Source organism: Carcharhinus amblyrhynchos, chromosome 8 (assembly GCF_965287045.1).
Source record: "Carcharhinus amblyrhynchos chromosome 8, sCarAmb.v2.hapA, whole genome shotgun sequence".
In the NCBI taxonomy this organism is placed as follows: domain Eukaryota; kingdom Metazoa; phylum Chordata; class Chondrichthyes; order Carcharhiniformes; family Carcharhinidae; genus Carcharhinus; species Carcharhinus amblyrhynchos.
This window is the reverse complement of record NC_137331.1, coordinates 39,399,535-39,420,646: the sequence shown is the minus strand read 5'-3', so window position 1 is coordinate 39,420,646 and position 21,112 is coordinate 39,399,535.

The window sequence follows — 21,112 nt, the reverse complement described above, 5'->3', positions numbered from 1 at the left end:
ACATGGAATTTACAGTAAAGAGACAAACCCTTTGAGCGGGATTTTCAGTCGTGTTCGCCCCAAGACCAGAAAGTCATGTCCACGGTCAATGGATCTTTTCATGGTCCTGTCAAGCCTGCTATGATTTCCATGGCGGGGGAGACGGTAAAATTCCACACTTTGCCCCAGCCAGTTTGTGTCGATATTTCTACATGCATCTATTTACTCGTCTTCATCTAATAGCATGGGCCGAATTTCATAGAATCATTGAATCCTACCGTGCAGAAGGAGGCCATTCAACCCATCGAGTCTGCACCGACCACAATCCCACACAGGCCCTATCCCGCTAAACTCAATGCATTTAGCCTGGCTAGTCCCCCTGACACTAAGGGGCAATTTAGCATGGCCAACCCACCTAACATCTTTGGACTGTGGGAGAAATCCAGAGCACCCGAGGAAACCCACACAGACACAGGGAGAATGTGCAAACTCTGCACAGATAGTGACCCAAGCCGGGAATCAAACTGGAATCGTTGGCACTGTAAGGCAGCAGTGCTAACCACTGTGCCACTATGCAGCCCATTTTATGGCCTCAGTCGCCCTGAAACCATAAAATCCTAAATGAGGGCAACAGACCTTCCTATGTTCTGTCCCTCACCGACTCTGATTCCTGTGGCAGGCGGAATGGTAAAATTTCAGCCCGTGTTTTTATTCCCCTCCCCACCCATGTATATAAGTAAACTTGGCTTCTCCTTAAGGCATGTATGCTATTTGCCTCAACCGCTCCATGTGGTAAAACATATATTTTCAACAATATTATAAATTCTGATTTATTTTTCCCCAGGCTTAAGTAGATAGAACGTCATGTGTCTGGGAATAATATACTTCATGTTGCACTGTTGTGTTAATACTCTACATAATATATGACATCATCCTGTGTAGGTTAATTTATACTGCTCCAATCTCCCTCACAGCCAACCTTTACCCAGAGTGTATTATCCCAGCGTTTCACTTCTTATTTCAGTGAGGTCCCATCGGATCCTTTTTATTTATCTGCAATTCCAAAAGTACACAACTCAATCTGAAAAGGAATGTAGGAATTTTTCAGCTAGCTTTGCCTGCAACATGGCAGTTTGAGAATCAGAGTTGGGTTCAGGGTTGTGGAAATGTTTGTGCTATCAACTATAGATTATTTTAGATTTTAAACTGAATATTCGCCACCTTGAAAGTCCTGTTTACGAAGATGAAATTTAGGCATTGCAGCTGGCTGCATACAATGATCCCATGGCAATGCTACGAAAGTTAGCTTTATCATGTATTACAAAGAACAAAGAAAATTACAGCACAGGAACAAGCATCTCGGTCTTCCAAGCCTGCACTGACCATACTGCCTGTGTGAATTTAAATCGCCCTACCCTTCTGGGGACCGTATCCCTCTATTCTCATCCTATTCATGTATTTGTCAAGATGCCCCTTAAAAGTCACTATTGTAGCTGCTTCCACTACCTCCCCCAGCAGCGAGTTCCAGACACCCACCACCTTCTGTGTAAAAAAAAACTTGTCTCATACATCTCCTTTAAACCTTGTCCCTCACACCTTAAACCTGTGCTCCCTAGTAATTGACTTTTGCTCCCTGGGAAAAAGCTTTTGACTACCCATTCTGTGCATGTCCCTCATAATCTTGTAGATTTCCATCAGGTTGCCCCTCAACCTCCCTTATTCCAGTGAGAACAAACCAAGTTTCTCCAACCTCCCCTCATAGCTAATGCCCTCTTTGCCATATTAATGACTATGTTTCAGTAGACATATTGGATTTCCTGCCTTGGTTATCTCTGGAATTGCCAACCTTTTGGGATCGCCCCAGATCTCCAGGAATGAAAGATCAACATCCAGGAGACTGCTCTGAGCAAAAAGCCAGGAGAGAAATCATCCAAAGTACACAACAGGGTGAATCTTCTGGTCCCATCCACCATGGGAGTTCTCATGGCCGGGATGGACAATTTGGCAGAACATTTGAAAGGTGCACTGAGCTCGGGCAGAGATTTCCAGTCTTAGGCTGGGTAGGAGTCTCAAAAAGCCCCATGTGCCTTCTGAAAATGTTTGCAGGGAACTGCACTTGGTTCTGGTCACCACACTGTAGGGAGGATGTGATGGTCCCTGAGAGGGACACTGACCAGAATGATTTCAGAGATGAACTTGAGGTTCTCCTCAGAGCAGTGGAGACAGAAGAGAGATTTGATGGAGGTGTATAGGATTATGACAGGTTTTAGATAAGGTAGACAAGGAAAGGGTGTTCCCATGGGCCTCACAGTGCCAGGGATTTGTGCTCAATTCCCAGCTTGGTTTACTGTCTGTGAGGAGCCTGTACTTTCTCCCCATATCTGCGTGGGTTTCCTCCAGGTGCTCTAGTCTCCTCTCTCAGTCCAAAAATGTGCACAACAAGATGTCTCACAACACCAGCACCTGATGAAGGAGCAGTGCTCCGAAAGCTCATGGTTCCAAATAAAACTGTTGGATGTTAACCCCGTTGTGAGACTTCTTACTGTGCCCATCCCAGTCTAATGCAGGCATCTCCACATCATGGCTACCATCGACACTGCAAACCACCGGCTCAAAATAGACAGAATTGCCAAGAAGGTCGTGCACAAAGATGTGTAGGTTAGATGGATTAACGTGCTAAATTCCTCCTTAGTGTCGCAAAGATGTGGAGGTTAGGTGGATTAGCCAGGGTAAATGCACAAGGGTGGGGGAGGATGCTGTTTTGGAGAGTCAATGCAGACTCAATGGCTGAATGGCCTCTTTCTGCACTGTGGGAATTCTATGATTCTATTAGCTCACAGTAGAAGAACGAGGGGAAATACAGATTTGGGCAAGTGATGGAGGGAGGTTGTGAGGAATAACATTCTTTCACAGCGAACGGTAACCTGGAAACTGATGTCAAGGAGGCTGCTGGAAGCAGGGACAATCCTTTTGAAATCATTCATCACCTTTGCTTCCATCACCATGGTGTTGGTACCAGTTCTTCTGTCATCTGTATATATTTTTAAAATCAGATACCTGGACCGCTACAATCAGTTATTCACCCAAATTACGTAGAATTATTTGATTTCTTTGAACACAGCTGTAAAAAAAATTATGTTATCAGTGTTGCAAATCTTCCAAATGTAAGTTAAAGAGGCAGTGTTCACATTTCAAATGCCCAGAATCTGAAATCGTTCAGGCGCAGGTGTGTTAGTTCTTCTGTTAGACATGGAAACATAGAAACTAGAAGCAGGAGTAGGCCATTCAGCCCTTCAAGCCTGCTGTGTCTTTCATTTTGATCATGGCTGATCATCAAATTCAATATCCTGATGCCCCCTTCCCTTCCTATCCCTTGATCTCATTATCCCCAAAAGCGATATCTAATATCTTCTTGAAATCATACAATGTTTTGATCTCAACTACTTTCTGTGATAGCGAATTCCTCAAATTCACCACCCTCTGGGTGAAGAAATTTCTCCTCACCTCAGTCCTAAAAGATTTACCTCTTATCCTCAAACTATGACCCTGAGTTCTGGACTACCCCCACTGTTGGTAAGAGACCTGAGTCATTTCATCAATACTGAAAGGAGACCAAAAGCAGCTGTACCTTAGTTGACTCAACAATACCTACATTATGCTAATGTTATTATTGAAGAATGGTGTTCCATTGGTTTACACATCAGATTATACAGAGGTTCAATGCTGCCCCACTGTGGCAACAATGCATATTCCCTTCAAGTTTCTAAACTCCTGATAATTAAACAGCAGCTCTTCTCCGTAACTATATTTGTACAACATGCTTGAGGATATACCACTGCTAAAGTGCGATAGAAATACAAATCTTTTTGCAGTATTATTTTAGCAAACAACATGTGCTTTAAAGTGGGTTTGTTTGTTTGAGAATTATAGAATCCCTACAGTTCAGAAGAAGGCCCATCAGGCCTATCGAATCTGATCATCAACTTCAATATCCACTTCACCTGCGCATCTTTGTGACTCTAAGGGCAATTCAGCCTGGCTAATCCACCTAACTAGCACGTCTCCAGACTGTGGGAGGAAACCGGGGCACCCGGAGGAAACACATGCAGTCAGCCAAGGTCAGAATTGAACCTAGGTGCTGTCAGTACTAACCATTGTCACCTCCTAATTTCAATTTATTTGTACTCTTACCAATTTTCTTGTGCTCTGCCCCCAAAGACATTGATTCCTCGCTGGTTTTGAGTACCACATATGGCAATTTTGCATCCGTTTGGACATTATTCATGTTTTGTGCCTTGAAATTCATTGAAACACATGACATTCCGAGGGGGTATTGACAGGGTGGATATAGAGAGGATGTTGCCTCTTGTGAAAGAATCCAGAACTAGGGGAGGTCACTGGGAATCCATTTAAAGCCGAGATTAGGCTAATTTTTTTCACTGAGGATGGTGGGTCTCTGGAATCCTCTTCTTGAGAGGATGGTGGAAGCAGAGCATTTGAATATGTTTCAGGCAGAGTTGAATGGATTCTTGGTAAGTTTTTTTTATTCATTTGTGGGACATGGGCGTCGCTGGTTGGTCAACATTTATTGCCCATCCCTAGTTGCCCTTTGTCAGAGGCAATTGAAAATCAACCATATTGCTGTGGCTCTGGAGTCACATGTAGGCCAGACCGAGTAAGGTTGGCAGATTTCCTTCCTTAAAGGACAATGGTGAACCAAATGGATTTTTCTGACAATCAACAAAAGTTTCATTGCCATCAGTAGTTTCTTAATTCCAGATTTTTTTATTGAATTCAAATTCCACCAACTGTCGTGGTGGGATTTGAAGCTGCATCCTAGAACATTAGCTGAGTTTCTGGATTAATTTAATAATCTAACAATAATATCACTAGACCATCATCTCTCCTGTAAATGTGCTGTAAAAGGCTAAATTGTCCTTAGTGTCACAAAGATGTGCAGGTTCATTAAGGGGATGAAAGGTTATTGGGGTAGGCGGGATGCAGATTTGAGGTTACTTTCAGATCAGACATGATCTTATTAAGTTGTGGGATAGGCTCGATGGGATGAATGGCCTTCTCATGCTCCTTATTCGCGTGTTCAAATGTAATTATCAGTGGGTCATTTGCCAAACATAGCACATAAGCAAGCGTTTTTTTAATTCATTGGCAGGACGTAGGTATTGGTGGCAAGTCTAACCGTGACTGTAACACTACATTCTGTACCCTCTTGCTTCTTTCTCTGTGAACGATATGCTTTGTCTGTATAGCGTGCAAGAAACAATTCTTTTCACTGCATGCTAATACACATGACAATAATAAATCAAATCGTCACCAGAGGTATCTTGCGACTAGAAGTAAATTTGTATATGCTGAGAAAATTGAGTGAATGGGACTTTGTTTAAAAGGTCACTGGAAGATTTTTCTGGTGAAAATGAATTTTGTGAAAGCCAGGAGGAGCTTGGGACATTATACACAAGATTAAGGGCGGGATTCTCCAGCCCCTAACACTCACGGATTCTCCCTGTCCCACAGTGAATAGAGATTTGGCTGAGCGCCAAATTCTCTGTCCTCTCTGGTAGCAGCAGCAGGGCATGATGGCCAGAAAATTCCAGTCTATTATTCTGTGGCGGCATAATGTATAATCTTGGTGTGAGTTTTCAGTTATATTAAAAATTTAATGGCATTAGCTTCCTACTAAAAAATGTTTAGTTAATGTTGACTTTGGTTTGTCACAATAAAAGTCTGAAAACTTGAAAGTTTGAGGTGCAATGTTTTCCATCGGTTGTTGGGAAATTTGTACCTCCTTTTAAATGTTATCACTTCCTATGGGAATCATAATACCATGCCTTTAAATTTTGATTGATAATACTCCTGTGAAGCCCTTTGGGATGTTTTGTGACTATAGAATTTCAAGTTGATGTTGGTATTGATATTTAATTTTTCGAATCCTTCAGTAATAATTTTGTTTAAAACTGATTTGATTAAAAAATCCATCAAGTCACTTCCAGATTACGGAAACTCTTCAGGAAAAGAAATGTTGCTTTCCTCATAGAATCTCTATTGCTGGAGACTTAATGAGCTGTATGGCCTCCTTCTGCAGAAGGAGGCCATTTAGCTCATTGAGTCTACAGCAATCCTCTAACAGAGCCCTATGCCTGTAACCCCACGTATTTACTGCGCTAATCCCCCTAACCCACACTAAGGGGCAATTTACCATGACCAGTCCAACCTAACCTGCACATCTTTGGAGTGTGGGAGGAAACCGGAGCACCTGCAGGAAACCCATGCAGACACGAGGAGAATGAGCAAACTCCACACAGATAGTCACACAAGGCTGGAATCGAACCTGGCTCCATGGTGCCGTAAGGCAGCAGTGCTAATCACTGTGCCACCCTGCTGCCCAACTTTTCTTCAAAAGCCACGGCAATAGAAAGATAAAATTAAAATGTGGTATCACAAATCTGAGATCTGGTGTCACCCTGAAAGTAGAACTATAATATAACATCTTTATCGCACTGACATCTCCTTGGGGGGAGGGATCTATTTGCGAGTCTTATGCAAAGATAAGTGAATTAAGTGATGTTGAGTCAATTTAACTGTCAGGTTTATAACTAGGATAGTTGATACAGTGACTGGTGACAGAATCAAATGAAAGAGATTGGTTATAATGTGGATAGTCAGGGCTGTGAGTCTGTTCTAATAAGAGAAGCCATTGAACAATTAATTACTCCTGTCTTAATGTTTGCTCAGTCACGGGAAAAGTCTTTATGATCCAATCCTGTTGGGGAGAAAACTGTTTCTCTAAATTATAACCGTAATATGATTTCCACTGATTGGCATGGTTGCTTTCGACTGGTTGAGACCTGAGATATTTAATGGGGGGGAAAGGCTGATTGCACACTGAATGTATAACTTATAATTATGGATTAACTATCAATATAAGAACCATTTGGGGTTGTTTTTATATTGGCTGCCATCTTCATAGTGGCTTACTTGTGCAGATTTGAGACTCCTGCCTGTTTTAAGGTTGTAAACCCAATATTGAGCTCATGTGATGTACTTAGGAGTTTCCGTTGCAGGTTTGAGAGTAGGCAGAACTGCATTGCCCACATCCTGTCCAAAGATGTGTGGGTTAGGTGAATTGGCCATGCTAAATTGCCCCGTAGTGTCCAAAGATGTGTGGTTTAGGTGGATTCGCCATGGTAGTTGTCCCTTAGTGTCCAAAGATATGCAGGTTAGATGGATTGGCCATGGTAAATTTCCCCTTGGTGGCTAAAGATGTGCAGGTAAGGTGGATTGGCCTTGGTAAATTGCTCTTTAGTGTCCAAAGGTGTGCAGGTTAGGTGGATTGACCATGCTAAATTGTCCCTTATTGTCCGAAGATGTGTAGGTTAGATGGAATGTGGGGTAATGTGTGGGATTACATAGATAGGGCAAGGGAGAGCATCTGGTTAAGATACTTTGTCAGAGAATCAGTGCAGACTCGATAGGCCAAATGGCCTCTTCAGCACTATGAGGAATTCTATGATTCAACAAGTTTTAATGTGCAATATGACAGAAAAGCCGATGATAAGGGTGAATTTAACATTCATTTACTGGGGCCAATTAATCGGCTCCAAAAACACAAGTAAAGTTGATCGCCTGCAGGGGCCTCTCCTAGCCCCACCTCCCTCATCCCCAACCCCTCTTCTTCGTTTGCAGGGGATGCTATCCTAGCCTTCTCTACTCAGGTCAATGTGCACATTGGGTCCCAATGGTCTTGTAGCATGCACACATGTAGTGTGTGTCAGTGTCACTTCCTGTTCATATGGAGCTGGTTAAATTGGGAACAGTGATGTCCTAGAAACCCCAGTGTGGGTCAGTAACCTTTATGATTTAAACAAACAACTCCTACTAGGTAGGAATGATGCAATTCGCCTCCAATTGGTCTTGGTCATTCAGATCAGGAATATGTAATGCCACCTTTAGATTCCTTGATCAATTGGGTCAGTGGGCCAATGAACAGCAGATGGAGTTTAATTTCGATAAATGTGAGGTGATGCAGTTTGGTAGATCGAATCAGGGCAGGACCTACTCAATTAACGGGTAGGGTGTTGGGGAGAGTTATAAAGAGATTTAGGGGTACAGGTTCTTAGCTCCTTGAAAGTGGAATCACGGACGGACAGGGTAGTGAAGAAGATATCCGGTATGCTTGGTTTCATTGGTCAAAACATTGTATACAAGAGTTAGGACTTTTTGTTGTAGTTGTACAAGACATTAGTAAGGCCACACTTGGAATACTGTGTAGAGGTCCGGTCACCCTGTTATAGAAAGGGTATTATTAAACTAGAAAGAGTGCAGAGAAGATTTACTAGGATGCTACTGGGACTTGCTGGTATGAGTCATAAGGAGATGCAGGATAGACATTTCTCCTTGGCGAGCCAGAGGCTTAGGGTTGATCTTGTAGAAGTCTATAAAATAATAAAGGGCATAAATAAAGTAGATGATCAACATCTTTTCCCAAAGCTAGGGAATAGGTTTAAGGTGACAGTGGAGGGATACAAAAGGGTCCAGAGGGACAATTCTTTTACTCAGAAGGTGGCGAGCGTCTGGAATGAGCTGCCAGGTGCAGTAGTAGAGGCAGGTACAATTTTGTCTTTTGAAAAGCATTTAAACAGTTGCATGGGTACAGAAGAACATGGGCCAAATGCAGGCTACTGGGACTAGCTTAGTGTAAAAAGTGGGTATCATGGACAAGTTGGGCCGAAGGGCTTGTTTCCATGCTGTAAACCTCTATGACCTCAATGTCAATACATTTATCTGACCCTGCACCACGTTATACTAGACCGAAATCATTGTGTGCACAACACATTAGAATTAACAAGCCTTCTTCCATTGGTTTCAAGGGAAATCTAGGATGACTCAGTTATGCCCGTGTACATTTATGGCTGGGCAAAGTACACATTATGCCGTAAAGAAAAAGATGACCACAGCCCAATGAAAGGACAATTACAATATGGATTTGGGTAAAGATTTTGAATTACTGGTAGCCATTGCAAACTCTTAATAATAACACTCAGGGGAACTGCAAAAAACAACACAAATAAGTTCAACAGTGTTAGAAAACATGATGTTACAGTTTGGAAGAGGGAGCTAACTGTTACAAACGATCGGTCTCTGTGTTCAGGTGAGAAAAGTATAAGCGATAGTTTCGGAGGCACGGCGGTGCAGTGGTTGGCACTGCTGCCTCAGTGATAGGAACCTAGGTTCAATTCTGGCCTCTGGTGACTATCTTTGTGGAGTTTGCACATTCTCCCCATGTCTGCGTGGGTTTCCTCCAGGAGCTCCGGTTTTCTCCAACGCTCCAAAGATTTGCGAGTTAGTTTGATTGGCCATGCTAAAATGCTCCTTAGTGTCAGAGGGACTAACAGAGTAAATACGTGGGGCTAAGGGAGAGGGCCTGGATGGGGTTGTTGTTGGTTCAGGTTCGATGGGCCAAATGGCCTCCTTCTGCACTGTAGGGATTCTTTGGGTGGGATTTCATGGCCTCGCTCATCCCAAAACCATAAAATCCTGTCTGAGGTCAACGGGCCTTCCCATAGTCCGCCCCTCACCTTCCTCCATTCCTGCAGTGGGTGGGCCAATAAAATTCTGACCATATGAGTCTATGATATATGCAAGTGTCTTTCTCTTGAGTTTTACTGGTGTGCGGGACTGTGAACATTTGCAGGACCGAGGAATAAGCAGGTCTGAGAAACTATCCAGCAATTCACTGGTCCCTCACAGCCTGTCCTGATGTTAATGCCAGCCTGTCCCACACTTGGGTTTCCTCCAGGTGTTCCAGTTTCCTCCAAAGATGTGCGGGTTAGGTTGATTGGCTATGCTAAAACATTGCTCCTCAGTGTCCTGAAATGCATTGGTTAGGGAGATTAGCGGGTAAATATGTGGGTAGGACTTGAGTGGCATTGTGGTCGGTGCAGACTCTTTCGTCACTATAGGGTTTCTATGATTCTTCTATGAACCCAGAGCAGCACAAGTAATATGCAGGTTGGCAGGTGTGCATGTGACCATGAGCACATCTGGCAATTTAACTACCGATTTGGCTCCATTCCCCCACTTGATGAGCAGGGCTAAAAATCAGACCTTCAGGCTGAGAAAATACTACATCGCAATACCATCTCATGAGGTGTTCCTTGTTACACTTCACCAAAAGGTTTTCCTGTAGTCCCATCAATCACTTGGATTAAATTATCAAGTGTGCAGGAATGACACCACACACTTTTGAAAGCAAAGATTAAAATGCATATCGAATGAATACCTTTTTTGTGCTTGTGGCACTTTGAGATTGACTTGCCTTGTTATTACAATGATTGAATAAGTTTTTGCTTTTTTTTCTGCCTGTTTGGTAGTGGAACTTCAGCTTGTTACAGTTTCTGGTCTGTGTTTCAAAATGTTTTGACTGTGTTAGAGTCCAATTTTGAGAATCATATTGACATCTGTACTGACAGGTGGTGGGTGAAACTTCCTGTATTCAAACTGATAGCACCAGGGCCTTGGGTTAGATTCCCAGTGACTGTCTGTGCAAAGTTTGCATGTTCTCCCCATGTCTGCATGGGTTTCCTCCAGGTGCTCCAGTTTCCCTCACACTCCAAAAGATGTGCAGGTTGGGTATATTGGCTATGCTAAATTCGCCCTCAATGTACCTAAACAGGCACCAGAGTGTGGCAACTAGAGGATTTTATACGGCAACTTCATTGCAGTGTTAATCTAAATCAACTTGTGACTAATAAATACATTTTAACTTTCACTTTCCTATGTATCCAATTGCAACTTGCATTTATACAGTAAGAAGTCTCACCACACTGGGTAAAGTCCAACAGGTTTATTCAGAATCATGAGCTTTCAGAGAGCTGCTCCTTCATCAGGGAGGTGTGTTTCCTTCCAGTCAGGGAACACTTCAGCAGTCACAGGCATTCAGCCTCCGATCTTTGGGTAAGCATTCTCCAAGACGACCTTCAAGACACACGATAATGCAGAATTGTCGAGCAGAAACCGATAGCCAAGTTCTGCACACATGAAAATGGCCTCAACCAGGATCTTGGGTTCATGTCACACTATGTGTAATGCCCACCACTTGGCCTGGGCTTGCAAAATCTGACTAACTGTCCTGACTTGAGACAATTCACGCCTCTTTAACCTGTGATTGTCCCTCTCTCCACTTGCACTGTCTGTACCTGTAATGACTTAATTATGTGAAAAGACTCGCATTCCAACTATTATCTTGCAATTGTTTTTGTCTATATATGCCGTGTCTGTGAAACCTACCTCTCCACTCACCTGATGAAGGAATAACACTCCGAAAGCTCATGATTATAAATAAACCTGTTGGACTTTAACCTGGTGTTGTGAGACTTCTTATCGTGCCCACCCCAGTCCAATGTCGACATCTCCACATCTTCATCAGAATGGAGGTGGTTGGGTAATTATCCTGTCAGTCATGCCTGGAGAAATTGTACCACAGTTGATGATTGGGATGGATTTACTTTGCATTACTATCCTCCACTCACTGCATTCTACTGGAGGAATAATCCTGTTATTATTGGGAAGCATTACTGTAATTTGGGTTGTGAGTTCTGTTTGAGGGCAGAGTTTGCATAAAAAGACACAATAACGCAGAATCACCAAGCAGAAACTGATAGCCAAGTTCCTCACACATGAGGACGTCTAAGCCAGGATCTTGGGTTCATGTCACACTATATGTAACCCCCATGACTTGTCTGGGCTTGCAAAATCTCACTAACTATCCTGGCTGAAAACAATTCACACCACTTTAACTTGTGCTTAATCCTCTCTCCACGTTGTCTGTACCTATAAAGACTTGATTACCCATAAAGACTCGTATTATCTTGTAATTGAGTCCGTATCTATATATGCCCTGTTTGTGAATCCAACTCCCACTTACCTGATGAAGGAGCAGCGCTCTGAAAGCTCATGGTACCAAATAAACCTTTTGGACTTTAACCTGGTGTTGTTAGACTTCTTACTGTGCCCACCCCAGTCCAACACCGGCATCTCCACATCATGCATCAAAAAGATTCTGCTGAAATCTGACATCCTTATCCAGTCTGGCCTACATGTGACTCCAGAGCCACAGCAATGTGGTTGACTCTCAACTGCCCTCAGGCAACTAGGGATGGGCAACAAATGATGGCCCAGCCAGTGATGCACACGTCCCACGAATGAATAAATAAAAATAAAAAATAAACAATTTGTTGCATTAGTCAGTCCTATCACAATACCACCCATCTAATGCATGCAAAAGAACTTCACCACATTGCTGACTGGGAAGCTCGAAACTCAGTAAAGTCCCAGGAACAGAAATCCAACAACTCATCCTGATGTCAATGCAGCACGGTGGCCCAATGGTTAGCACTGCTGCCTCACAGTGTCAGGGACCTAGATTTGAATCCCAGCTCAGGTCACTGTCTGTGTGGAGTCTGCACGTTCTCCTTGTATCTGTGTGGGTTTCCTCCGAGTGCTCTGGTTTCCCCCCCCCAGTTCAAATGTGTGTGGGTTAGGTGGATTGGCCATGCTAGTGTCAGAGGGACTAGTTAGGGTAAATGCATGGGATAACGGGGAATAGGCCTGAGTGGGATTGTGGTCGGTGCAGACTCGATAGGCCAAATGGCCTCCTTCTGCACTCTATGATTATACATGAAATTGATTTTTAGCCTCAAGTTCCTCCACTATCCAAGCTTCCTGCTGCTGGCGGGACTGGAAGAATCCATCCAGAGTACTTAGTCATTTTTTCTACCAAAATGTCAAACATTACTGACTGGGATATGATACAAAATCCAGAAGAGCTAGTGTCACAAGTATGCTTACATTAAGACTGCGATGAAGTTACTGTGAAAATCCCCTAGTCACCACACTCCGGCGCCTGTTTGGCTACACTGAGGGAGAATTTAGCATGACCAACGCACCAAACCAGCACGTCTTTCGGACTGTGGAAAGAAATCACAGCACTTGGAGAAAACCCACGCAGTAACGGGGAGAATGTGCAGACTCGGCACAGACATGACCTAGGCCAGGGATCGAACTGAGGTCCCTGGCACTGTGGGGCAGCAGTGCTAGCCATTGGCATACCAAAAGCTCTAAATGCACCATCATTTGTTTTCATAGTAAGATTTTACTCCGACACGTGCAAAGTACAATCTCTCAAATCTTTAATTGGAAAGACGTGCTGGTTAGATGCACTGGCCATGCTAAATTTTCCCTCAGTGTAGCCGAACAGATGCCGGAGTGTGGCGACTAGGGGATTTTCACAGTAACTTCATTGCAGTGTTAATTTAAGCCTACTTGTGACAGTAAAAAACGATACTCTCTGTGCCAAATGAGGTAAATAAACGGAATTCAACCTTACATGTTAGTGTGTGATAAAATGGAGCATGAATTAGCTTACAGTTAAACATACCTTCTGTTACTATGAAAATGGAAAATACTTGCCAATTATACTGCAAGTCTGAAGCTAGTTTGCTTTTCCCAATCTTCTCTGTGACAGCCCAGAGGAAAATATGCCATGAAGCACAAGACAAACTCCTTCACTCAGTTTTCCTCTTTAATCCAGGAATCTTTTGTTTGAATCATAGCAATGGGGTATTCCAGAACTAGGGGGTCACATTTTGTGGATCAGGGGCAAACCTTTTGGAACTGAGGTATGGAGAAATTTCTTCAACCAGAGAGAGGTGAATGTGTAGAAAGTAGTTGAGGCCAAAATGTCTGATTTCAAGAAAAAAATACATAGCTCTTGGGGATATGGGATATGGAGGGGGGGGGAACGGAGGGGAGGGGAGATCAGGACATTGAATTTGATCATCAGCCATGATCATAATGAATGGTGGGGCATGCTCAAAGGGCTGAATGGCCTACTCCTGCTCTTGTTTTCTTGGCTTCTCTAATCTGCTTACTTACTATCCCCATGGTAATTATAGGCAAGTTAGTCTTACTTCGGTGGTCAGTAAGTTAATGGAAAGGGTCCTGAGGGATAGGATTTATGGCCATTTGGAAAGATGCAGTTTAATCCGGGATAGTCAGCACAGACTCATGAGGGGTAGGTCCTGCCTCACAAATTTGATTGAATTCACTGAGGAGGTAACTAAGTGTGTAGACAAAGGTACAGCAGTTGATGTTGTACATAGATTTTAGTAAGGCATTTGATAAGGTTCCCCATGGTAGGCACATGAAGAAAGTAAGGAGGTGTAGAATAGAAGGAAATTTGAGGATTGAGTAAGTAACTGGCTGTCTCATAGAAGACAGAGGATGTGGTGGAGGAAAAATTTTCAGACTGGAGGCCAGCTACCAGCAGTGTACCACAGGGATCAGTGCTGGGTCCTCTGCTATTTGTGATTTTTATCAATGACTTGGGAGAAGGGGGTGAAGGATGGACTAGTAAATTTGCTGATGACACCAAGATTTGTGGAATAGTGGATGAGGTGGAGAGCTCTTGTAGGCTGCAAAGAGACATTGATAGGATGCAGAGCTGGGCTCAAAAGTGGCAGATGGAGTTTAACCCTGATAAGTGCGAGGTGATTCACTTTGGTAGGAGAAACTTGAATGCGGATTGCAGGGTCAACGGCAGGGTTCTGAGGAATGTGGAGGAACAGAGAGATCTTGGGGTCCATATCCACAGATCTCTGAAGGTTGCCACTCAAGTGGATAGAACCGTGAAGAGGGCTTATGCCATGTTAGCGTTTATTAACAGGGGGTTTGAGTTTAAGAGCTGTGGGGTTATGCCGCAACTATACCAGATCTTGGTGAGACCACATTTGGAATATTGTGTGCAGTTCTGATCACCTCACTATAAGAAGGATGTGGAAGCACTGGAGAGAGCACAGAGAAGATTTACCAGGATGCTGCCTGGTTTCCTCTTATGAGGAAAGGTTGAGGGAGCAGGGGCTTTTCTCTTTAGAGCAGAGGAGGATGAGAGGTGACTTAATAGAGGTTTATAAGATGATGAGGGGGATAGATAGAATGGATGTGCGGAGAATATTTCCTCGGGTGGATATAACTGTTACTAGGGGGCATAACTATAAGGTTCATGGTGGGAGATATAGGAAGGATGTCCGAGGTAGATTCTTTACTCAGAAAGTGGTTGGGGTGTGGAATGCACTGCCTGCTGTGATAGTGGAGTCAGACACTTTAGGATCTTTCAAGCGGCTATTAGATAGGCACATGGAGCACAACAGAATGATAGGGAGTGGGATAGCTTAATCTTGGATTTGGTCATAGCTCAGCACAATATTGAGGGCCGAAGGGCCTGTACTGTTCTATGTTCTATGTAATGAGCTTTTTGACCCTATACTTTAATGATTATTACCACAATTTGCCACAATTATATTCTAAGGTTCATTCTCGTGCCAGGTGTTTTTATTCTGCCTGAAGTAGCTCTAATTATGTATTCATGACCGTTTGAAGAGGGAACGCTAATGCATATTAGTTTTTTACCCTTCAGATGGAGAGGACATGAATGATGCTGCTGCAACATTTAAACCTAATGTCCTTTCCAATTGCAACGAAGTTTGGAAGTAAAAGTCTCCTTAGGATTGAGGACTGAAAATCCCTTTACAGGCAGTAGATACAAAAGTCTGAGGTCACGTACCAACCGACTCAAGGACAGCTTCTTCCCTGTTGCCATCGGACTTCTAAGAACATAAGAACTAGGAGGAGTAGGCCATCAAGCCCTTTGAGCCTGCCCTGCCATTCAATAAGATCATAGCTGATCTGAAGTGGCTCAGTTCCACTTTCCCGCTTTCTCCCCATAACCCTTAATTCCCTTCTGAATGGACGTACCTCACATTAAGTTGATCTTTCTGTATATCCTAGCTGAGTAAAAAGTCTGACAACACCTCACAGCACCAGGGACCCAGGTTCAATTCCTGGTTTGGGCACTGTCTGTACGGAGTCTGCATGTTCTTCCTGTGTCTGCATGGGTTCCCTTGGGGTGCTCCAGTTTCCTCCCACAGTCTGAAAGACGTGCTGATTAAGTGCATTGGCCAAGCTAAATTCTCGCTCAGTGTACCCAAGTAGGCGCCGGAGTGTGGTGACTAGGGGATTTTCACAGTGACTTCACTGCAGTATTAATGTAAGCCTACTTATGACAAATAAATAAACTAATTAACTCCTTTCCCTTTTTAGGAATGGTATGCTTTTTATAGCATGCAAGAAACAATTCTTTTCACTGTATACTATTGCATATGAATACTGTGTGCAGTTTTGGTTGCTGCATTTACGCAAGGATATTTTGGCCTTGGAGGGAGTGCAGAGGAGGTTCACTAGGCTGATACCGGAGTTGAGGGGGTTGAGCTATGAGGAGAGGTTGAATACACTAGGCGTGTACTTGTTAGAGTTTAGAAGAATGAGGGGAGAACTCATTGAGACGTATAAGATGATGAATGGGATGGGTAGGATAAAGGTGGAGAGGCTCTTCCCGCTCAGAAAGTACAGTAGGACTAGAGGGCACAGCCTCAAGATAAGGGGGGGCAGTTTAGAGCAGAGTTGAGGAGGAACTTCTTCACTGAAAGGGTGGTGAATCTCTGGAATTCTCTGCCCGTTGAAGTGGTGGAGGCTGCCTCGCTAAATATATTTAAGACGCGGGTAGATAGGTTTTTGATAGGCAAGGGGATTAAGGGTTATGGGGAGAAGGCGTGCAAGTGGAACTGAGCCACGTCAGATCAGCCATGATCTTATTGAACGGCGGGGCAGGCTCGAAGGGCTAGATGGCCTACTCCTGCTCCTATTTCTTATGTTCTTATGAATAATAAATCAACTCACATTAAACATAAAGAAACTGGCAGAGAGTCCAACTGTTCACTAGGCTGATACGAGAGATGAGGGGGTTGGACTATGAAGAGAGACTAAATAGACTAGGTCTGTACTCGTTGGAGTTTAGAAGGATGAGGGGGGATCTTATAGAGACGTATAAGATAATGAAAGGGATGGATAAGGTAGAGGTAGAGAGATTCTTCCTGCTGAGAAAGGACAGCAGGACTAGAGGGCACAGCCTCAAGATAAGGGCAGGAGGTGGGAAGCAGTTTAGATCGGAGTTGAGGAGGAACTTCTTCACTCAAAGGGTGGTGAATCTCTGGAATTCTCTGCCTGTTGAAGTGGTGGAGGCTACCTCGCTAAATATATTTAAGTCACGGGTAGATAGGTTTTTGACAGACAAGGGAATTAAGGGTTATGGGGAGAGAGCAGGAAAGTGGAACTGATCCACTGCAGATCAGCGACGATCTTATTGAATGGCTGGGCAGGCTCGAAGAGCTAGATGGCCTACTCCTGCTCCTATTTCTTATGTTCTTACTACCAATCTCATCTTATATTTTACTGGTCTGCAAAAATTAAGATAAAATTCCCAGACAAAAAATATTAGCAGCTCAAGTCAAATACTCATACTTTTCATCATGCAAACAGAACTCCAATGATATATCATGCAGTGTGAGGATATTAATGGGCTGGATAAATGTTTAAACAGTTAACAATTACTCTGAAAATATGTAACGCTGTCAGAATCTCCAAAGCTGAATGCTTAAATGGTTTTTCCAGCCCTCCATCAACTAGCATTGTTCGAGGAATTACAGGTAATTCAGGGTCTTGCATGTTTTCTTACACTAGCTGTCCACTTTTTCGTGTCTCACAATGTTAATCATGCTTTGTTCATTAAAAACATCTAATTACTACAGATAACAAACTTCACTGCATCATCAGATACTCCAGCTGTCTGCCCTATTTGATACACGTTGTACAGAATACTTCTTTTGAAAGATAATCACTGGAGCAATCCTGAGATTTCTTACAACTTGACATAGTTTCATTGACTACAAAGAATGTCACGGCTGGTGGATTTTGCATTACATCCATTTTTACAGTGAAGGTTCAAGTTAATTAAATGTTACAAGACAATAGAAGCAATGCACTGAGTTGATGGCATGTTTTTCTGTGCTGATGTGAACATTTTATCTTCTTGTCACATGGAGTTAGTTTATTCTTCTTACATTTTTGAGTTGGTGAAATATATATTTAGGCTGCTTTCAGCCCTTGGTGTCTCTTCAGAGGGATGTAGAGTTTTACTTTCCTTTTGTCACAAAATCATTGCGTTTTGAGCATATAAGAACATAAGAACATAAGAAATAGGAGCAGGAGTAGGCCATCCGGCCCCTCGAGCCTGCCCCGCCATTCAATAAGATCATGGCTGATCTGTCGTGGCTCAGTTCCACTTTCCCGCCCTCTCCCCATAACCCTTAATCCCCTCTCTTATCAAAAACCCATCAACCCGCTTCTTAAAAATATTTAGCGAGGCAGCCTCCACCACTTCAACGGGCAGAGAATTCCAGAGATTCACCACCCTTTGAGTGAAGAAGTTCCTCCTCAACTCCGTTCTGAACCGCCCCCCCTTTATCTTGAGGCTGTGCCCCCTAGTCCTACTGTCTTTTTTGAGCGGGAAGAGTCTTTCCACCTCTATCCTATCCATCCCATTCATCATCTTATACGTCTCAATGAGATCTCCCCTCATTCTTCTAAACTCTAACGAGTACAAGCCTAGTTTATTCAGCCTCTCCTCATAGCTCAACCCCCTCAACTCCGGTATCAGCCTAGTAAACCTCCTCTGCACTCCCTCCAAGGCCAAAATATCCTTGCGCAGGTGCGGCGCCCAAAACTGCACACAGTACTCCAGCTGCGGCCTCACCAATGCCCTATACAGCTGCAGCAAGACCTCCCTACTTTTATATTCAATCCCCCTCGCTATGAAGGCCAGCATCCCATTCGCCTTCCTGACCACCTGCTGCACCTGCAGGCTGGGTTTTTGCGACTCATGCACAAGGACCCCGAGGTCCCTCTGCACCGTCGCCTGCTGCAGTTTTTCGCCACGTAAGTAATAGTCCTTCCTACCATTCTTCCTACCAAAGTGGACCACCTCACACTTGCCAACATTAAATTCCATTTGCCATTTCCTGGCCCATTCGCCCAGCCTATCTAGATCCTTCTGCAGACTCTCCACACCCTCCGCACAATTTGCCTTTCCCCCAATCTTGGTGTCATCAGCAAATTTCGACACCCTACACTCGGTTCCCTCCTCCAGATCATCTATATAAATGGTAAATAGCTGAGGCCCCAGCACCGACCCCTGGGGCACCCCACTAGTCACCATCCGCCAATCCGAATAGCACCCATTGACCCCCACTCTCTGCCTCCTATTTGACAACCAATCCTCTATCCACGCTAACACCCTACCCCCAACTCCATGTCCTCTGACCTTCTGCAGTAACCTCTTGTGAGGTACCTTATCAAACGCCTTCTGAAAATCCAGAAAGACCACATCCACCGGCTCTCCTCTATCCACCGCCCTAGACACATCCTCATAGAACTCCAGTAAATTTGTCAGACACGACTTCCCTTTAATGAAACCGTGTTGCGTCTGCCCTATCAAGCAATTCCCTTCAAGATGCCTCGCAATTTCCTCCTTAATGACGGATTCTAACATTTTACCTACCACAGACGTTAAACTAACCGGCCTGTAATTCCCCGCCTTTTGCCTGGCACCCTTCTTAAACAACGGCGTAACATTAGCCGTTTTCCAATCCTCCGGCACTTCCCCGGAATCCAGCGACGTCTGGAAAATAACCACCAAGGCATCCACTATCACCTCCGCCATTTCTTTCAGAACCCTCGGATGCATTCCATCCGGTCCTGGGGACTTGTCCACAATCAGCCCCTCCAGTCTGTCGCGCACCACCTCTCTAGTAACAGTAATGTCATTAAGACCCTCCAGTCCTACCACCTTTCCATCGCTAACACCCGGCAAATTATTCACGTCCTCCTCCGTGAAGACAGAAACAAAAAAGTTATTCAAGACCTTAGCCATATCCCCATCCCCTACCACTAGGTCCCCTTTCTCATCCGCTAAGGGACCAACGTTCACCCTAGCCAGCCTCTTCCTTTTTATATATTTATAAAAACTCTTGCTATCCTTTTTTATATTAAGCGCTAGCCCAGCTTCATAGCTTCTTCTACCCTCCTTTATCAACTTTTTTGTCAATCTTTGTTGACATTTAAACCTTTCCCAATCCTCTTCTCGCCCACTGCTCTTAGCTACTCTAAATTCCTCTGCTTTTAATTTAACACTTTCCTTCACCTCCTTCGTTATCCACGGCTTATTACCTCTCTTCCTACTGTCCTTTTTAACCATCGGAATAAATTTCTGCTGAGCACCAAGAAAGATCTCCTTAAAGATCCTCCACTGCTCCTCAGCAGACCTACCTTCCAACGCGCTCCCCCAGTCCACATTCGCCAATTCTTCTCTCATCCTACCATACTCCCCTCTATTCAAACAAAGGACACGTGTCCGGGAACCCACTTTCTCCTCCTCCATCTGCAACAGAAACTCCACCATACAATGATCACTCTCTCCAAGAGGATCCTTCACCTCAAGGTCCCTAATTCTACCCGCCTCATTACATAGCACCAGATCCAAGATAGCTCGCTCCCTCGTCGGCTCCAACACACACTGTTCCAGGAAACTATCCCGGCAGCATTCCAAGAACTCCTCCTCGAGCCCACCTCGTCCAACATGGGTCGACCAATCAATATATTGCGTTAATCACTGTTAAATAATTTCTTCCTGCATTTTATGTTCCATAGAATCCACATAATGCTACAGCGAAGAAGAAGGCTATTCAGCCCATCAACTCTGCACTGACCAAAATCCCACCCAGGCCCTATCCCCATAACCCCATGTATTTACGCTAGCTAGTTCCCAACACTAAGGGGCAATTTAATATGGCCAATCCACCTAACCTGCACATCTTTGGACAGTGGGAGGAAACCGGAGCACTCAAAGGAAGTTTACGCAGACTCGGGAAGAATGTGCAAACTCCACACAGTCACCCAAGCCTGGAATCGAACCCAGGTCCCTGGCGCTGTCCCTGTGCTAACTACTGTGCCACTTTTTGCCACCTTTACATAGAATATAAAGAATAAAAATAGGTGATTCAACCTAACTAGTCTTTATTGTAGCATCAGGTTAAAGCCCAACTGGTTTATTTGGGATCATGAGCTTTCGGAGCACTGCTCTTTCATCAGGTGAGCGATGAAGGGGAAA